Below are 19,057 nucleotides of genomic sequence, written 5' to 3' on the forward strand. Positions count from 1 at the left end.
TGCAGGAGCAAAACTGTGGCCAGAAAACTGCTTTTCCCAATCGCTTGAGTGCATACAGGGGGTACTTCTTTTTGATCTCTGAGGAGCTCCAAAAGTGTTGAGATCTGGATATTTCTCATACGTTTCTAAAACTGGGACAGGGGTTTTAGGCACTTGCGTTAAGTATGGGATGAAGTCAGCTGTCAAATGTGTTGGTGGGTCCGAGAAAAGAGGGGTTTTGGCGTGTATGGAGCATATGGTTAGGAATATTTCTTTAGTGAGGCCTTCTGGGGTAGCTGTAGTTTGGCCCAAGCCCCAGAGTCCTGCTAGTTGACTCTCTAATAGTAGTGCTAGTTCAATGTCAGAACCCAAAGGTCTGAACTTAGGTATACACATTTGAAGCCATCTTTTTAGTTGTGTGGCCTTATAATATGTCTGTAAGTCTGGTAATCCACAACCTCCCTCTGTCCGGCTTCTCATTAGTTTATCATATGCCAATCTTGGTTTCTTGCCTTTCCAGAGGAAGGTTGTAAAGACGTGTCTAACTTGCTTAAAGAAAGTTTGTGGTAGATGTTTGTGGGGACCATCTGGAGTAAGTAAGTCAGTTTAGGGACTATGCATGTTTGAAGTACGTTTTTCCGTCCCAACCAAGACACCCACGGGATAGAGTGAGATTGTAGTTGGGTCTTGATCTTTTTTAAGAGTGTAAGATAGTTAGTCCTATATAGGTATGCTGGGTTACAAGTAAATGCGATTCCCAAGTAAGGTAATAAGTTCTGGTTCCATTTAAAGGGAAATTATGCTTTAAGCCACTTGACTGTACCCTCTGCTAAGGAGAGTCCCATAGCTTCGGACTTGGTAAAGTAAATCTTTAATTTAGACAGCCTTCCGAATTTTTCAAAGGTGTCCAAAATTTGTGGTAACGCTTGTTTGGGGTTCGTAATGAGCAGGAGCAGATCGTCTGCAAAAGCGGCACACTTGTGCTCCAATCCATCTACTGTTAGGCCTTTGATAAGAGAATTATCTCAAAAAGCCTGAAGTAGTGTCTCCATGACTAATATGAATAAGGAAGAGGAGAGGGGGCAACCCTGGCGTGTTCCATTAGTTATTTGGAAAGCCTTCGATAGAGAGCCATTAACCCTCACCCTCGCACTTGGTATGTTGTAAAGAGACATAACTGCTTGTATGAATGCACCGGGAAAGCCAAATATGTGTAATGTGCGTTGCATGAATAGCCAGTCTACTCTATCAAAGGCCTTCTCCGCATCCGTGCCTAAAAGTACCAGAGGAGATGCTTTTTTCCTTGCCCATGATATAGCATTAATGAGTCTGCAAGACTGGGGATTTCCTTCTCTGCCCATCACAAACCCAGTTTGCTCTTGATGAACGAGTATTGGGATATAGGTTTTGAGTCTACCTGCCAATAGCTTAGCCCAGATTTTTACATCTAGGTTTAGTAATAATATGGGCCTATAATTGCTGCATTCTGTACTGTCCTTGCCCTCCTTTGGAAACTGTCTCAGATTTGACGGGACAGTCTCGGATTTCAGGGGCTGTCCCGCGGTCCCGGTACAGGGGAGGTATGTCCTGCTCTCTAGCAGCTATCTTTCATAGGAAGCAGAGACAGCTGCCTGTAATGATGAAGCAAGAGCCATCTGTTAGCTCCCTTGCCGGCGCTCCACACCGCACGTCGGGGTAGAAGGCGGGGCCGGACGGCAGCTCTGTGTATCCTGCTGCTGCTGGGGAACGAAGTGAGTATGTTGAGTTTATTTTTTTACTGCCTGTGACGGGGTCACAATCCTGGGCATATTACTGTGAGGGGGCACAGCTGGGCATATTACTGTGAGGGGGCACAACTGGGCATAATACTGTGAGGGGACAAGCTGGGCATATCACTGTGAGGGGACACAACTGGCTTATTACTGTGAGGGGGCAAAGATGGGCATAATCTGTGAAGGAGGCACAATGTGGGCATAAATACTGTGAGGTGGCATAAAGGGGGAGGGACTGGGTGGGATTAGGTGTTTAGTTATGTTTTGGGCTTAGTTGAGGTGTGGCCTAGTGTAGAAACATTTTTCCGCAAATAGCTCAATTCTTTTTGAAAGTTTGGAGGTATGCTTTAAATGCTAGGAATCCACCAGGCTATGCTGCAGAGGAATGTGCAGGGAGGTGGTTGGAGAGGAAGGGAGTGGTGTCGGGGAGGACGAAGGTGGTCGTACTTATTCAAATGAACAGTTAAGTGTACTGAGGGCAGGCCCAAGCCACTCTGTGCACCCTTGCTTCTCCTGCATTCTCTGCCACCCCTCCCTCTCCTTCTAGATTGATAGTAGTCATCTCACCCAGCCCTGGCAATTATGGCATTTGTAACGCCAGTCTTAGTATATCTGCCCAATTGGCCATACTGTTCTTCAATAGCAAATATTCTAGGAATTATATGGCAATGCAAAGAGTTTTATAGAAGTTTGCAATGAGAGTTCATGTATAAGATTTCTATTCTAGATTTGGGATTTCCAAATACTTGGATCTCACACTGTCACCAAACACAAAATTATTGCCCCATATCTCCTATTCCAGGTGCTGCTCATATGGTGCAATGAGAAGATATTAATAAATCATGACTATGCAAAAGAGTGAGAATGACAGCATCAGCGGTTTATAGGCTCAGCAGGGTTAATAATACATTACATATCGCCCATGACTGGTTGTGCTGATGACAAGAAATATCCAACTTTCCACCCAGACAGGCCTATAGATGTTCACAGATGAGGAGAGGTGCAAGAGGTTTTTGACTTCTGCTTTACCTTGCAGTAGTAAAGTTCAAAGCCGTAGGAAGATAAGGAGGAGGTAGTGTATTGTTCAGCCATGCTGTCACTTTATGCTGAGCAGAGCTTTAAATGAGGCAAGTTTGTAGCAAAAATGTCAACTGAATGAAATCCTGAAATATTCTGATGGGAGCTCTTATGTGGTAAATATGGTTGTCAAAGAAAAAGATAATTGTTGCTAAACTCCTGAAGATACAAACAATGCAAAAGAAATAGCGCCCACAACACTCTCCATCGAGATGGATGCTTTCAGGTAGATTTTGGTTTACTAATTATGTTTTCAGATAAACTGAATGCTTCAATATTTATATGAACAGTGCTGATGGGCTGTATGGCCCCCTCCTTCCTATTTACAATTTATTCTGGTACAAAATTATCTGTGGTACTGATTTATTTTTCTAAGCTTGCGATACATGAAAGTTAAAGTAAAAACCGTTAAGGCCATTTCTGCTGCCCTATGTGAGAACCAGATATGATAGAGAGAGAGAGAAGTGAAGCGCTGAGATATATAGATTTGTGTGATTTGGATCAAGATTTCTGAGTATAAGGCCTCCTGCACACGACCATATTCGTTTTGCCAGGCAGCTGGCCTGGGTGTCAGTGTCCTGTGTGTCATTGGTCTTCATCTGATTTTTCAGTGCAGCTAAGGGTTAAACCCTCCTTCGGTTTTGTGTGCAGCTGCCAGGCTGTTTTAAACTTCTGCTATATATACCATGATTTGTTCTTGTCCTCTGCTTACGCAATAGGTTTACTAGCTTGCTAGATCCAACAATGGTGCTATAGTCTGCTTGACTGCCAATGTATTAACTGTTGCCTGATTACCAGATTCTGACCCTTGGCTGTCTGACCTGACCCGTGCCTGATCTCCGTACCGACCCTGTGCTGCCTGCTCTGACCTTGCCTTCATTTTGCCTGAACCCTTAGTGCTTCATACCGAGGTCTCTGTCCTCTGTGGGTAAGCTCTCAACCACAACAGGACTATTTCAAGAGGTAGCGGTCTGATGGCTCCCCTGCAGCAAATTCAGATCCCTGTACAGGGGTTAAAAGGGTTCTCCGGGCGTTTAATATTAATAACCTATCCTTAGGATAGGTGATCAATATCAGATCGGCAGGCGTCTGACACCCGGCACCCCCGTAGATCAGCTGTATGAAGGGAAGGCACACGCAGTGTGAATGTGCCGTCTCCCATCTCTCTTCCTGCTCGCTATGTCTATGGTGCGCAGGAAGAGAGACAGCAGACGGCACGTGCACACTGCGCCTGTCTTTCCTTCATACAGATGATCGGCGGGGGTGCCGGGTAAGAGACCCCCGCCGATCTGATATTGATGACCTATCCTGAGGATAGGTCATCAATATGAAAAGCCCGGAAAACCCCTTTAAGTCCAACTGGTTGGTTGACACATTGAATCTACACCCACTGCCCATAACAACCTACATATCACAAAGCTCAGTTTCTCTTCCTCTATAATATCCTGACATGATCACTTGAATGCCGAGTAGGAACTTAAAGGAAAGGTAAACTGTTTAACCACATACAAAGGAAAACTGTTTCCAAAATGCTTGCAAACCTACCGAATTTTCTGCCTGTTCCTTAAAAAGTCTTTCAGTGTGCAGAGCTTTATTAATGGGAGGGAGTGGTATGCCTGGTCAACTTTTGAAGACAGGACCATTGGACAGCCAATTGCTTACAATGAATTTGGAAAATCTTCAGACCCTTTCACTTTTTTCACATTTTGTCGCAGCCTTGTGCTTAGCTCTGGGGGCCTCCTATTTCTTTTGTTCATCTTTGAGACGATTCTACACCTTAATTTGAGTCCACCTGTGGTAAATTCAGTTGATTGGACATGATTTCGAAAGACAAACCCCGTCTATATAAGCTGACAATGCCTATGAGAGCAAAAACCAAGCTGCCTGTAGAGCTCACAGACAGGATTTGTGGAGGCACAGAACTGGAGAAGGGTACAAAAAATGTTCAGCTGCACTGAAAGTTTCCAAGAGCATAGTGTCCTCCATAGTTCTTAAAGTGTAACTGGTGTTTCGGCTTAATGAGTCTTCTACTAAGGAGAGCCTGTCTTCAGTCCTCAGCATTTTTTGAGCACTAAAGAATCCTGTGTGTAACAAGTGAGATAGGCAGGATGACGAGGTATCTTCTGTAGACTGAAGACAGATTCTCGTTGGCATTGCTGTTAGAGTTTGCTAAGAAGACTCTTTACAGCCTGTTTTGTAGCAGAAATAAATATATTTCCCTAACAAAGTACATTACAAAAATGTTTAACATCCCTGTCCCTACACAATATTAAAAATAAACCGTAACAACTGTTACACTTTAAATGAAAGAAGTTTGGAACAACCAGGACTCTTTCTAGAGCTGGCCACCCCTAAAAACTAAGTAATCTGGGGGAAAGGGCTTTGGTAAGAGAGGTGACCTCAAAGTCAGTGGTCACTCTGGCTGAGCTCCAAGGATCCTGTGTGCAGATGGGAGAAACTTCCAGAAGGTCAACGATCATTCTAGCACTCTATCAATCTTGGCGTTATGGCAGAGGAACCAGAAAAAAGCCTCTCCTCAATAAAAGACACTTGCAAAAGCACCTAAGGCTACTTTCACATTGGCCTTTTGGTTTCCGTTTGTGAGATCTGTTCAGGGCTCTCACAAGCGGTCCAAAACGGATCAGTTTTGCCCTAATGCCTTATGAATGGATAAGGATCCGCTCAGAATGCATCAGTTTGCCTCCGTTGCGCCTCCATTCCGCTCTGGAGGCGGACACCAAAACTCTGCTTGCAGCGTTTTGGTGTCCGCCTGATCATGCGGAGGCAAACGGATCCGTCCTGACTTACAATGTAAGTCAATGGGGATGGATCCGTTTTCACTGACACAATATGGCACAATAGAAAATGGATCCGTCCCCCATTGACTTTCAATGGTGTTCAAGACGGATCTGTTTTGGCTATGTTACAGATAATATAAACGGATCCGTTCTGAACGGATGCATGCGGTTGTATTTCAATTATAAACATTGTGTCTGGAGGAAACCAAGCACTGCTCATCACCATCCCTACAGTGAATCATGGTGGTGGCAGCATCATGATGTGGGGGTATTTTGCTAGAAGCTGCGACTGGTCAGAGTTGAGTGAAAGCTGAATGGAACAAAGTACAGATATATTCTTTTTCTTTTTTAACATATTGTTTATTGATTTTGTGAAGTTTAAAAAATAAAAAACATTACAGACAAAATCGTATTTCCAGAAAAAAGAAATAAAACAGCAAACATATATTGCCTAGTAAAATGAGAGTAAGATTAACCGAATTATTTCTTGTCCCCCAAATCTGGGAATCGCCAGTTTCAAACAACAAATCTTAATTAAAGCAGAGACATAACATATATGGCTCATATATTAAATATCCATAGTTTAGCAAAGGACAAAAAAAAAAAAAGAATAGGAAGAAGGAAGGTGGATATAAATAAGAAAATTAAAAAAAACACAATAATTAGAGGACATCAAGCCTTGCATGTATTCATAAATAGCTTCCATTTCTCCCATCTCTCTGCAGTCATTGCAGCTTTACCAAGTTGGTTAGCAATGATCTCTTGCATTGTGTAGTTATACTGTACTTTATTAATTACCTCTGCTAAAACAGGGAGGTTAGTGGATTTCCATCGTTGTGCAATGAATGTCCTGGTTACTGTAAGGACGTGAGATGTGATGGTGATGTCATCGATGGACAAATTCTCTAATCCTAAAGAAAGTAAAGCCACTTCTGGGCCCCATGAGATTGTAGTTCCCTTGTCATAGGAGAATTAATGTCCTAATAAAGAAACATCTAGTCCACAAATTGATTCCTGCTTGGAAGAGAAGTGAGGGGGATAGGTGAGGCTTTCTGCTCAAAGTGGTGCACCACAGAAAGAACTTCATATTGGTTGTGTCAACTAAGTGATTCTCCATATTCACCCATTGTTTACTAGTATCATTTATCCATAGATGTTTGAGCTGGTCTAAGATGGTTGCTCTATAATACATCACAATAGATGGGCATCCCAGGCTTCCATGTGGGAGAAATCTCAGACCAGGCTGAAGGTTCACTTTTCAACAATACATTAACCCTAAGCACCCAGACACAACAACACAAGAGTGGCTCAGGGACAATGTCCTTGAGTGGCCCAGCCAGAGCCCTAACTTGAACCCAACTGAACATCTCTGGAGAGACCTGAAAATGGTTGTCCATAGACGGTCCTCATCAAAGCTGACAGAGCTTGAGAGGATCTGCAGAGAAGAATGGCAGAAAATTCCCAAATCCAGATGTGCAAACCTTGTGGCATCATACCCAAGAAGACTGGATGCTCTAATCACTGACAAAGGGACTTCAACTAAGGCTACTTTCAAACTAGCGCTTTGGCTTTCCGTTTCTGAGATCCGTCATGGGCTCTCAAAAGCGGTCCAAAACGGATTAGTTTTGCCCTAATGCATTCTGAATGGAAAAGGATCCGCTCAGAATGCATCAGTTTGCCTCCGTTCCATCACCATTCCGCTCTGGAGGCGGACACCAAAACGCTGTATGCAGCGTTTTTCTGTCCGCGATGTGGTGTGGAGCAAGAGGATCCGTCCTGGCACACAATTTCAGTTAATGGGGACGGATCCGTTTTCTCTAACAAAATAGAAAACGGATTGACTTTCATTGGTGTTCAAGACGGATCCATCATGGCTATAGAAGACATAATACAACCGGATCCATTTGGTTGTATTATTGTAACGGAAGCATTTTTGCAGATCCATGACGGATCCGCAAAAAACACTAATGTGAAAGTATTTTAACTCCTGAGTAAAGTAAGAATCAGAATATTTATTTTAGTTTTCCTTTTCAATAAATTAGCAAGGATTTCAAAGATTCTGTTTAAACTTTGTCAATTATGGGCCACTGAGTGCAGACTAATGGGGGGAAATGTTATTTTTTTTTAAAAAAAATTGTAAGGCTGCAACATAACAAAATGTGACAAAAGTGGAAGGATCTGAAGACTCTCCAAACGCCGTGTACAGAAACAGATCTGGCCTGAAGATTAAGAGAAGGGTGGCTATGGCTGATCACCTCGGACATACAGTACAGACCAAAAGTTTGGACACACCTTCTCATTCAAAGAGTTTTCTTTATTTTCATGACTATGAAGGCATCAAAACTATGAATTAACACATGTGGAATTATATACATAACAAACAAGTGTGAAACAACTGAAAATATGTCATATTCTAGGTTCTTCAAAGTAGCCACCTTTTGCTTTGATTACTGCTTTGCACACTCTTGGCATTCTCTTGATGAGCTTCAAGAGGTAGTCCCCTGAAATGGTCTTCCAACAGTCTTGAAGGAGTTCCCAAGGATGCTTAGCACTTGTTGGCTCTTTTGCCTTCACTCTGCGGTCCAGCTCACCCCAAACCATCTCGATTGGGTTCAGGTCCGGTGACTGTGGAGGCCAGGTCATCTGGCGCAGCACCCCATCACTCTCCTTCATGGTCAAATAGCCCTTACTTTCAAAGTTTTCCCAATTTTTCGGCTGACTGACTGACCTTCATTTCTTAAAGTAATGATGGCCACTCGTTTTTCTTTACTTAGCTGCTTTTTTCTTGCCATAATACAAATTCTAACAGTCTATTCAGTAGGACTATCAGCTGTGTATCCACCTGACCTCTCCTCAACGCCACTGATGGTCCCAACCCCATTTATCAGGCAAGAAATCCCACTTATTAAACCTGACAGGGCACACCTGTGAAGTGAAAACAATTTCAGGGGACTACCTCTTGAAGCTCATCAAGAGAATGCCAAGAGTGTGCAAAGCAGTAATCAAAGCAAAAGGTGGCTACTTTGAAGAACCTAGAATATGACATATTTTCAGTTGTTTCACACTTGTTTGTTATGTATATAATTCCACATGTGTTAATTGATAGTTTTGATGCCTTCAGTGTGAATCTACAATTTTCATAGTCAGGAAAATAAAGAAAACTCTTTGAATGAGAAGGTGTGTCCAAACTTTTGGTCTGTACTGTATATAGAATTATTTACATACAGTATTAGGCCTCATGCACACAACCGTTTTTCGGGTCCGCATTCGAGCCGCAGTTTTTGCGGCTCAGGTGTGGACCCATTCACTTCAATGGGGCCACAAAAGATGTGGACAGCACTCCGTGTGCTGTCCGCATCCGTTGCTCCGTTCCGAGGCCCCGCAAAAAAAAAAAAATAGCATGTCCTATTCTTGTCCGTTTTGCGGACAAGAATAGGCATTTCTACAATGGGCCGCCCGTTCCGCAAATTGCGGAAAGCACACGGGCGGCTTCCGTTTTTTGCGGATCCACGTTTTGCGTACCGCAAAAAAACGGAACGGCTGTGTGCATGAGGCCTTAAATTGTAATATAAGAAAGCAGAAAGTTAAATGAAAGGATGTTCAAGAAGGAATTGCTGCAATTTTTTATTTTGTTGTATGCATTTTCTATATTAAGTGTTTTTTTTTTTAAAGAATAACAGTCCCAGAACTATAAATCACGTCTCTTCTCAGATGTCAGCCATTAGGTTTCCTTTTCCCTGCAGCTTCATAATCAGCATGCACTGCATGTCATTTCTGATCCAGTATTATATAACCGCAATTATAAGTATTTAATTAAAACTGCTTCTATGCAAGTCAAGATGTGAATACTGAGGAAGAAGGTGCTGCGGATTCACTGATACGACCAAGAGTCTGAAACAGTTGAATACATGTAGCAAGAGGTGTGGTCATGGGGGCCTGGTACAGACTTTTCCTATGTAGCTTAAAGCACTGCAATACTCCACAATTGAAAAACGAGCTACCACATTTTTCACATACATTCTTCAAGTAGTTCTGACTGGTCTAGTCTGATCTGGTAAAGGGGTTGTCCAGGTTCAGAGCTGAACCCAGTCTCAGACATAACCCACATCTTCACCTCTCCAGTCCCCTGTAATCAGATGAATCGGTCAGGACAAAGGCATTTTTTGGAGATCCAGTGACGTATCGGGCTCTCCATGAGTAAAGCTAGGCGAAGGCTTGCACCTAGCAATGAGCCCGGTGACATCACCGGCACTAATGGGCGGGTTTTAGCGGTGCCCTAACCTGTAAAACGGCGTAATTACTGCTTCCTTTTCTATTCAAGCGAATGGGACAAACAGCTGTACCACCAGGATAAGTCATCAGTATTATGAAACTGGACAGCCCCTTTAATAATCCCCCCCATTGTGTTCGATTTGTTTCATGAGAAATTGGAGTCCTTAACTAAGTCTGAGCTAAGGTGAGGGTGGACACATCTGTATTCACAGATACATTAGCAAGAAGGAGCGCGTGTTGGCTTTTGGAAGTACTTTACATATATTTTTACTTCTCCATTACTAAGTCCTTCAGCTCTTCTCTATAATTAGAAGAAAAGAGAAGAGGACTAGTGTCAGATGACTTCCAGTCCGCACTGTTCCAGAGGTAAGATCTAATGACAAATTTAAATACCAGTGATGCTCACATGAGATATCATTCCCTTGTACTGAATATTTATTTGTTTCATCTCCTTCACTTGAAGAGAAAACTGTCAACTTTCTTTCGTACTAAAAACTCAGTTTGATCAAAGAAAAGATCCACTTTTGATGCTAATGATATTATGAGAAGATCCATTCTGCATAGAGCCTAATATAGGAACCACAGTCATACACTGAATGCTATTCGTTATTTAACCCTTTGGTGCCACATAACATAAATGTGCTCCATGATTTGCCATTTGTTCAATCAACAGCGGGATGGTGGCTAATAACAGCAGCCAGGGATGTCTGGCTTCAGAAAATCCTCAGATCCAGATGGTTTATCTCCTTAGTTGCTGTCAATTACTGATCTCTATCACCTCTACTATTAGGATCTTCAAGGCTGGTCAAGTTTCAGCCTTGACTACCAAAGGCCGAAGTAGGCCACCAAGGATGCCCAATAGTAATGGCTGGTAGGGTATATGCAGCATCAGACTGGCCCACTAGATTTCCAGAGGATCCTCCGGTGGGACCAGGCTTTGATACCATAGTGGGCCCCAAAGGTCAAGGAGAAAAAAAAACATTTAGAGCTGCCTTTTCGAGCCAATAACTTACAATTAGGGTGTATTTAAAGGGGTTGTCCCACGAAAAATATTCTACAGTTTTCAAACCAGCCCCTGCATCTGAATACTATTGTAATTGCATCTAATTAAACATTTTGCATAGGCACCGAGTTATTCAATAAAATGTATCTGTATAGCGCCACCTGCTGTTTGTTTTTTCTTATTTCTCTGTCCTACTTAGGGAACTTTTTTTCACCTCTTTTTCGGTCTGCGCATGCGCAGACCAGAAGGACGGTTCTGGAATTCCGGTATTTCCGGCACTAATACATTCCTATGGAAAAAAATGCCGGCTCCGGCATTCAGGCAAGTCTTCAGTTTTTTGGCCGGAGATAAAACTGCAGCATGCTGCAGTATTATCTCTGTCCTGAACAGTCAAAAAGACTGAACTGAAGACATCCTGATGCATCCTGAACGGATTACTCTCCATTCAGAATGCATGTGTATAAAACTGATCAGTTCTTTTCCTGTATAGAGCCTCTAGGACGGAACTCAGTGCCGGAAAAGAAAAACGCTAGTGTGAAAGTACTCTTACTGAGATGGCCGCACATGCTCAGTTTCATCCTGAGCTGTGATAGGGAGAGCTGAGACACGCCCCCTTAGCTGCAATAGAAAAGACACGCCCCCTGAGCTGTCAACTTGATATGAATCTAGCAGAGCAATGAATGTGGAGATCTTTGGATCCATGTGAGGTACAGGGCTGGTTCTAGTTTTTTTAGAGATTGCATTTGTCACGTACTATATGATGTCTGATTTTCATTATATACATTATTCATGGGATAACCCCTTTAAATCAAATTCTATTAGACTTATTGATGATATGTGGTATGGCCCACGAGAATAATTTATTCTGGTGAGCCCAATGAACCCCAGTCCAAACCTGAATATAAGTATATCTTAGGCATACCCTAACACAGTGCCTAGTAGCTCCATAGGAGCTGACAGGAGTGACTGATCGCTTCTACTGAAAAGGCTCTTCTCTGGCTTAAGCAACAGCTGATATATGTAAAGAACGGTGTGTGACATGTATATTTGTCGCAAAAAACAAATGTAACTCATGACAGATGCTCTAAAAGAGCAAAAAGTGGCATAATAATACATTACCCCCTAGGTTTATGCTATCTTTAAGATTAGCAGATCTGCCCAAATGTTGTTGGTTGGCATTAAAATCTAGCCCCTCAGGAATCTCCAAACCCACACAAGAGCCACCCACATATCAGTGTGGCTTACATAAGACCCTCCTATTTGTGGCACAGGGCAGCCTCAATTAGGGACAGTCCCTGCAAATTTGGAACTGTTGGCAATTACGCTGTTAGGGCAGAACAAGTAAAATATATTTTTTTATTTGTTGTACAGAATACCTATGACATTTTCAGTCTAAACTCTAACCTCTTTTATTATAGAAGTTTCCAACAGTCTGTAAGCCACCAGTGGACTGGAGTACACTTGTAACTTTTTGAGGTGACTTGCAACTTTTTGGTCAAAAATTTGCATTGATAAATCTGACTAAAAGCCCTGCCCAGAAAACATCTGTCCACTACTTAGTAAATGCATTTTGCCGGGCATGGAGCAAACCCCTCTAAAAAGGTGCAAATGCATCATAAGCTTGGCGCAAATGCCTGCTCCACCGACAAAACTGCCAAAATCACTCCAATTTTTGGCTCAGCTAACTTCATGCATTACCCTCTTAGAACGTCTGAAACCTGCACCAGATTTATCACAGGGGCTCAGGCTGGATGATAAATCTGGTGCAGGGACTGACACTTTTCTCTGACTCTATACCAACTACCGGTTGGCTCACTTTGAGACAGAATTTTACACCAAAGTTGAGGTGCAATTTTAGCCCAAATGTAGCATCTTAGACCATGCCCCTTCCCTGCTAAGTACCACCCCCTTTCAAGTCAGAAGACAATGGAGAAAAACAAGCTGTGCCAAATTGTGCCAGTTTGTAGACAAATTCTAGGTCCTGACACTTTAGTAAATCTGGGTACTGTATGTAAAATGTCTGTATTTTATATATTCAGATATTAGTACAATTAGTGGAATAAATACAGATACACTAATACATTTTAATTAAAATTAAAAGATTAAAAGGAGGAAAATATGTTAAATAAAACAACATAATACAATTTAAATAAATGTGTAAAATTATTTTAAAACATTTTCAAAATAATCATGATTTTCTTAAAGAAACTATGAAACAAATATCAAAAAAATTAAATTATTAACATATTTGATAATTTAATTAACTCCTATAATAATGATAATCTAATATTGCTGGAAAACGGTGTAAAGGAATTCCACTTGTTGTATAGAAGCTGCAGTGACCAGGCCACTGTCATTAGAGAAGGGCTTGACGTAGGTGTGCGGCATGACGTAGGTGTGCCGCGCTCCTCCTCTGGCTGCCCTCTCCTCTCTCTTCCCCCACCTCGCTCCTGATCTAAACCGCCGAAGGAACGCCGATCCCAGCCCTGGCTAATTGAGCCCAGATGGGACCGTGACCTGCTGAGACGCTACCTCCTGCATGTTACCTACTCTGAGCGGTCCCCTGGTTACTGATGTGATCCGCCGCCTGCCGTCTTGCCCTGCCGCCTGCCGTGACCTGTTGTGACCCAACTTGCCGTGCGTTACCTGCCCTGTTCGGTTTCATCCTATACGATGTGATCTGCCGTTTGGTCCTGACGCCTGCTGACGCCTGCTGCCTTCACGGTACCTGCCTGCGATCCGATATATGGAGTCTGCTCTGCCCTTCGCTTGCTGCCGGCTGTGACCCGCCTCCATGCTGTCCGCTGCCTTTGACCGGTGGTGTCCCTGTGTCTTGCCGCATGTGGGCTGCTGCCTGTGAGGTATTGGGGGCGTTGGAGCTGGTGAGCGTGGTGTGCTATTGAGCTCCGGTTTTTCGTGGGTGGAGTGGAGAGAGCCTGGGTCGGGTGTCCGATGGGTGAATCCGGAGTTTTCTCTTGATTACTAACTTACTAACATACTTTTGGGAGACGGCAGTGGACTGGCGTTGTTGGCGGGGGGCGCTGTGAGGTCGGGGTGTATTACACTTCACGATACCTTCTGTGGCCCTTGTTGGATTCCCGGGGGGTGGGTAGCTGTATGACCCGCTGTGGTCATTTGGACTTGGGTTCTGGGATCTTAAGGAACGGTCCCCCCCCTAATTTCTACAGATGAAGCGTCAAGGCCCAAGAGGACTTTTTTCTATTTGAGGGGAGCCTACGCGGCTGAAAAGCCATACTTGTGGGGGCCCTAACCAGAAAGTAAAATTGGCGCTATTGCTGGGTACCCTGCTGTTGTACTCACTAAACTGGACTTACACACTAACTCTAATTTTAAATGGGTTATTTTAGTTCCTCCAATAAGCTATATAGCCTGTTTGTTAGTGATCTTGTACCTTTCTCTGCCCTGTGTGACGATTGCTATATGTTTACCTGCAGTCTTTTACTTGGGGGATGTAACTATTTATTTAGTCTGCAATTAGTTTGTGCGCAGGGCTGTGTCCCTACCCAGTATCCGCTTTTTATTATTTGTCCTGTAACCTATCTTTTTTTCTTCCTATAAGTATTTGATACCGTTAATAACCGGCCTTCTGAGGTGCTGAGGTGGCTCCATAGTTGGGGCATTGAATTGTGTTTATAACTGCAGCTTACCTATTTAGATAAAAATGCCGCCAAAATTTCGCAAATCGGGAGGACTGACCTCCCCAAAAGGAGGTGTAGGGGGGAGCCCACAGGCCCGATTAGATAAATTTCTGAAGTCACCACCACCTAAAACTAGAGGAGGGGTTCATAGGTCTGCTCCTCAGATTGAGCCAGGATTAGATAATACGGATCAGTTAGAACGGGGTTTATCAAAGGCCAGTTCCTCCCATAGTGAAGGTTTTGATAGTATTAATAAAAAACTCCAGGATATATTGGGAGTAGTAAACGCTACTAACACTTCGGTGGCAGAGTTGACTTCTTCTCTTGCAGTAGTTCAAGGCGATGTTACCATAATAAGAGACGAAATGACAAAGCTGAGACTAAAGGGGAAGGAATTGGAATCGGCAGTCAACTCTGTCACCGTAGATAACGGTGTATTAAAGAACAAACTAGAAGAGGTAGATGAAGACCGTTCTTGGTTAAGGAAAAAGGTGGTAGAGTTGGAGGATAGGTCACGTAGATATAATTTGCGGTTAGTAGGGTTCCCAGAAGGGGCAGAACAGGATAATCCGTCGAACTTTATTCAGAAGTGGTTGGTAGAAAGTCTGGGTCCAGACTATGATGTATCTACCTTCTGTGTGGAAAGAGCCCATAGAATCCCCTTCAAAAAACCTCCCCCAGGGGCCCCTCCTAGGGCAATCCTGGCAAAATTTGTTTGCTCAAAGGATCGGGACTGGGTCCTTAGACGCAAAAGAGAAGTAGAAAATATAAAATTTAATGGTAATCTGATATCAATTTTTCCCGATTTCTCGCGCGAGACCCAAAATAAAAGAAGATCTTTTTTTGATGTGAAAAAAAGATTGATTGCAGCTAAGATTACTTATTCAATGTTATATCCCGCTAAATTGAGAGTGGTATACAATGAGTCTGTGAGCTTTTTTTCCACACAGTCGGAAGTGGCGCAATGGTTGGATTTAAAGGGCCTATGAAAAATATGGAAGGTGGGTGAGGGGGGAGGTTAATGAGGGGAGGTGGCAGGGAGGAGGTTTGGTGGTAGGAGAGAGGTTGATGGGTATTGTGAAATGCCCTGTCAACCATGCAGGGGTTTGTTTTGGGGGTGGGTTTAAGGGAGGGATTGGCTGCCGTCGGTTGCTGTGCACATATGCGTGCCTCTCCGCTAGTGAAGGGGGGATGGAAACCCTGTTTATCCATAGGAAATGCCGTGTAATATTTTATTCTGGAATGTGAGAGGGCTGGGAGACAGGGTGAAGAGGACGGTTGTATTTGACCTTGTGGTCCGCCATCTGCCGGCGATTGTGGTACTGTTAGAGACCCATGCTACATTAGATAGGATTTATAGACTGAAAAGGAAATGGGCCTCTCTTGAGTACCACGCTTGCTACTCGTCCTATGCAAGAGGGGTTAGTGTATATATTCATCATGGGATGGAGTATCAGCCGCTAGATAATCTGATCGATAAAGAAGGTAGATTTGTATTCCTCCATGGGTATTGGAAAGGGCAGGAGGTCATACTGGCTTTTATCTATATTCCCCCGCCATTTAACGCAACAGTGTTTTCACAGTTAGTTCAGTATATATCCACAAAAAATCAATGTGCGTTATTAGTGGCAGGTGACTTTAATGCAGTACTGGATCCTGAGCTGGATCGGTTCTCGTCGTTCTCTGGGCGCGGCCGCGCGGGATCCCCCTTGTCTGCTGTATGCCAGGAGCTGGCGCTGGTTGATATCTGGCGCCACCTCTATGGCAATAAAAAAATCTTTTCATGTTTTAGCCAGTCATTCGGGTCTATGTCCCGTATAGACTTGGCATTTGCAAGCCGGGATCTGTGCGGTCGCGTCCTGAGAATGAGGTATGAACCTCATGGAATCTCGGATCATTCCCCAGTTCTTGTGATATTTGCGGAGGCCCTGAGTACAGGTAGAATTTTTAAACTGAACCCGCATTGGTTTGATGTGATAGGGGAGCAAGTTAGAATAGAGCAGGATATTCAGGAATTTTGGGACTTTAATGTAGGATCGGCACATATTCACTACGTGTGGGATGCTTTGAAAGCCCATATAAGGGGCTTATACTTTAGTAAAATTAACAGGTTTAGAACAGAAGTACGGCACAGGGAACAACAATTGATAGACTCAATAAGGAACTTACGCGCCGCATTAATTGACTCCTATACGGAGCAATCCATTAATCAGTTAAAAGAGGCTAACTTACAGCTTAAGACGCTCCTATATAAAAAAGCACAACATAAGCTCCTATTTCAAGGCCAGAATCGCTTCTGCGAATCTGGTAAAACGGGCAGGTTACTGGCTCGTCTGGTGGCCAACCAGAGAGAGTCTACCAGTATAAGAGAAATTAGGAACCTACAGGGTGTTGGGGTGAGCTCTGCAGCGGAGATAAGGGAGGAGTTTGTGAGATATTATTCCGACCTTTATAAATCTGAGTCTACGCTTAGTCGTATCGATATGGATCGATATCTTCAAAAATTAGAGCTCCCCCAGTTATGTCCTCAAGATAGAGAGCGCTTGGAATCCCCTATTCTTTTAGAGGAACTTCAGGCGACTCTTCTTGTAGTGTACGGGAACTGTAATACCCGTCACTACCAAAGTGTCACTTGGTGTGCTGTCGTCCCTCCTAATTGTGGGGAAGTTGGTATATGTCAGTTTTATAGGATGTCATGTAATGCAATGCTATGTGTTTCCCTGTTACTGTGAAACTTGCATGTACAGGCCTGCAGGGGTGTCATTCCAGCTTCTAGTCGCTAGAGGGAGCTAGGGAGCCCTAGTTTATATAAGGCCAGACAGGGAAGTACAAGGCAGACGGAGTCTAGTGTCTGTAATCTACAGTTGGAGATTAGACAATGTCTGAGACAAGTCCAGGCCTGAAGCCTGCTGTCCAGGAGAAGATTCCCTCCTGAATTCCCATATGCAGAAACAGGAATATGTTAGATCAAGAGCCTGAGGAAGTTTCCAGAAGCTGAGAGAGACAGAGGCAAAGATCAGGAAAGCAAGAGGTACTCAGAATAACAGAGGAGGTACTTATAGAAGCCATAGCCAAGGATATAAAGCCAGAATTAGGTTAATGGGCCTTGGTGAAGAATTGCTGTATTCCAGGATCAGACAGAATTAGAGTGCAAGCTCCTGTGCTGCAAGTCCTGTGTTCAACACTCTGTAATTACCCTGCTATAACTGAATTGCCTGCATCGACCGAATTGCAAAATCGACTGTATGCTTAGGAACTGCATTTCCTATATTGTCTCTGCTTGCAAAACTACTAAAGTTGGAGTTCTGTTTTAAGACTACATTTCCTCAATTTATTCCTGCATCCGCAAACGGCGTGCCACCGTTTACTTGGCACTGGCGTCACGAACTACCCTTACCTATACCTGCCCTTGCAGAGAGTCAGCTGTACCAGGTTAGTGTATATTGCACTACATCACCCAGAAACACCTACTACACACAACTTGAGTACGCTGCACTTCTCTTTTGGCGTCACGAACAGGATACGCACGCTTTCTAGTGCAAGAAGCGTGAACTTTGTGCCTTATACCGTTGCCCTGTGACCAAAGTGACAATTTGCCTGTTTTATTCAAGTGGACTTTGTGGACTGAAAATCATACCCAAAGTGTCCCAAAAACCTCTAAAAAGCGCTGTGCAGTATTGCGCTGCACAGAGGAAGAAAATCGCCGCATTGGAGTGTGGTTTTGTGGACTTTTTACAATCCTGCTTGCTGTCAGTGAATGGACAGCGTTTTGCTAAAGATGGCCACCGGCTGCCTGGAGTAAAGTTTCCCGCGCCGCTGAGGACATTCGTGGGCGGATCCCTGCAAAGACACAGAGAGTCCCGCCCCTCTTCATCACCGCACCGCCGCGGCCCTGCTTCTCCTGCGTCACCGCGGTCTCAGGACGTCCGGAATCTCGCGAGACTTGGCCTGCGCAAGACCAGCGATACCGGTAAGCACTTGTAACCGGAGGGAAGGGGAGTGTACCGGCCCCTTTAGTCGCCAGCGGCCACCTCTCAATAGACTACCATGTCAGAGCCAGGAGTGCCTGAGCAGCCGGCCCCAGGAGAGCTTGCGGCTCCTGATCACCCTACAGCCCCTAGCATGATGCCCTTTACCATGCCCTACTATTTCGGGGCCCCATGGTTCCCCCGCTACAGGGGAGAGACCCATACCCTAAGGGACTTTAAAGAAAAGTTGCTGGCACTATTCCGATTGTACCCTATAAATGCCGACCAGCAAATGGAAATCCTGCTAGCGCAGCTGGAGGGAGCTGCCCGCAGGGAGGTATTATCCTGGCCTGCTACTGAGCGGAGTACTCTAGAACAGATATTCACCCGCCTCAGAGCCACTTTTGAAACTAGGACTGCCTCAGAGATAAAGATGCACTTCTTTGGCAAGAAACAGAAGTCCGGTGAGTCCCTCCGTGACTTTGCCCTATCACTTCAGGAGGCTTTAGGGGCTGTAATCCAGATAGAT

The sequence above is a fragment of the Bufo bufo genome, chromosome 3 (genome assembly GCF_905171765.1).
Source record: "Bufo bufo chromosome 3, aBufBuf1.1, whole genome shotgun sequence".
Classification (NCBI taxonomy): Eukaryota; Metazoa; Chordata; class Amphibia; order Anura; family Bufonidae; genus Bufo; species Bufo bufo.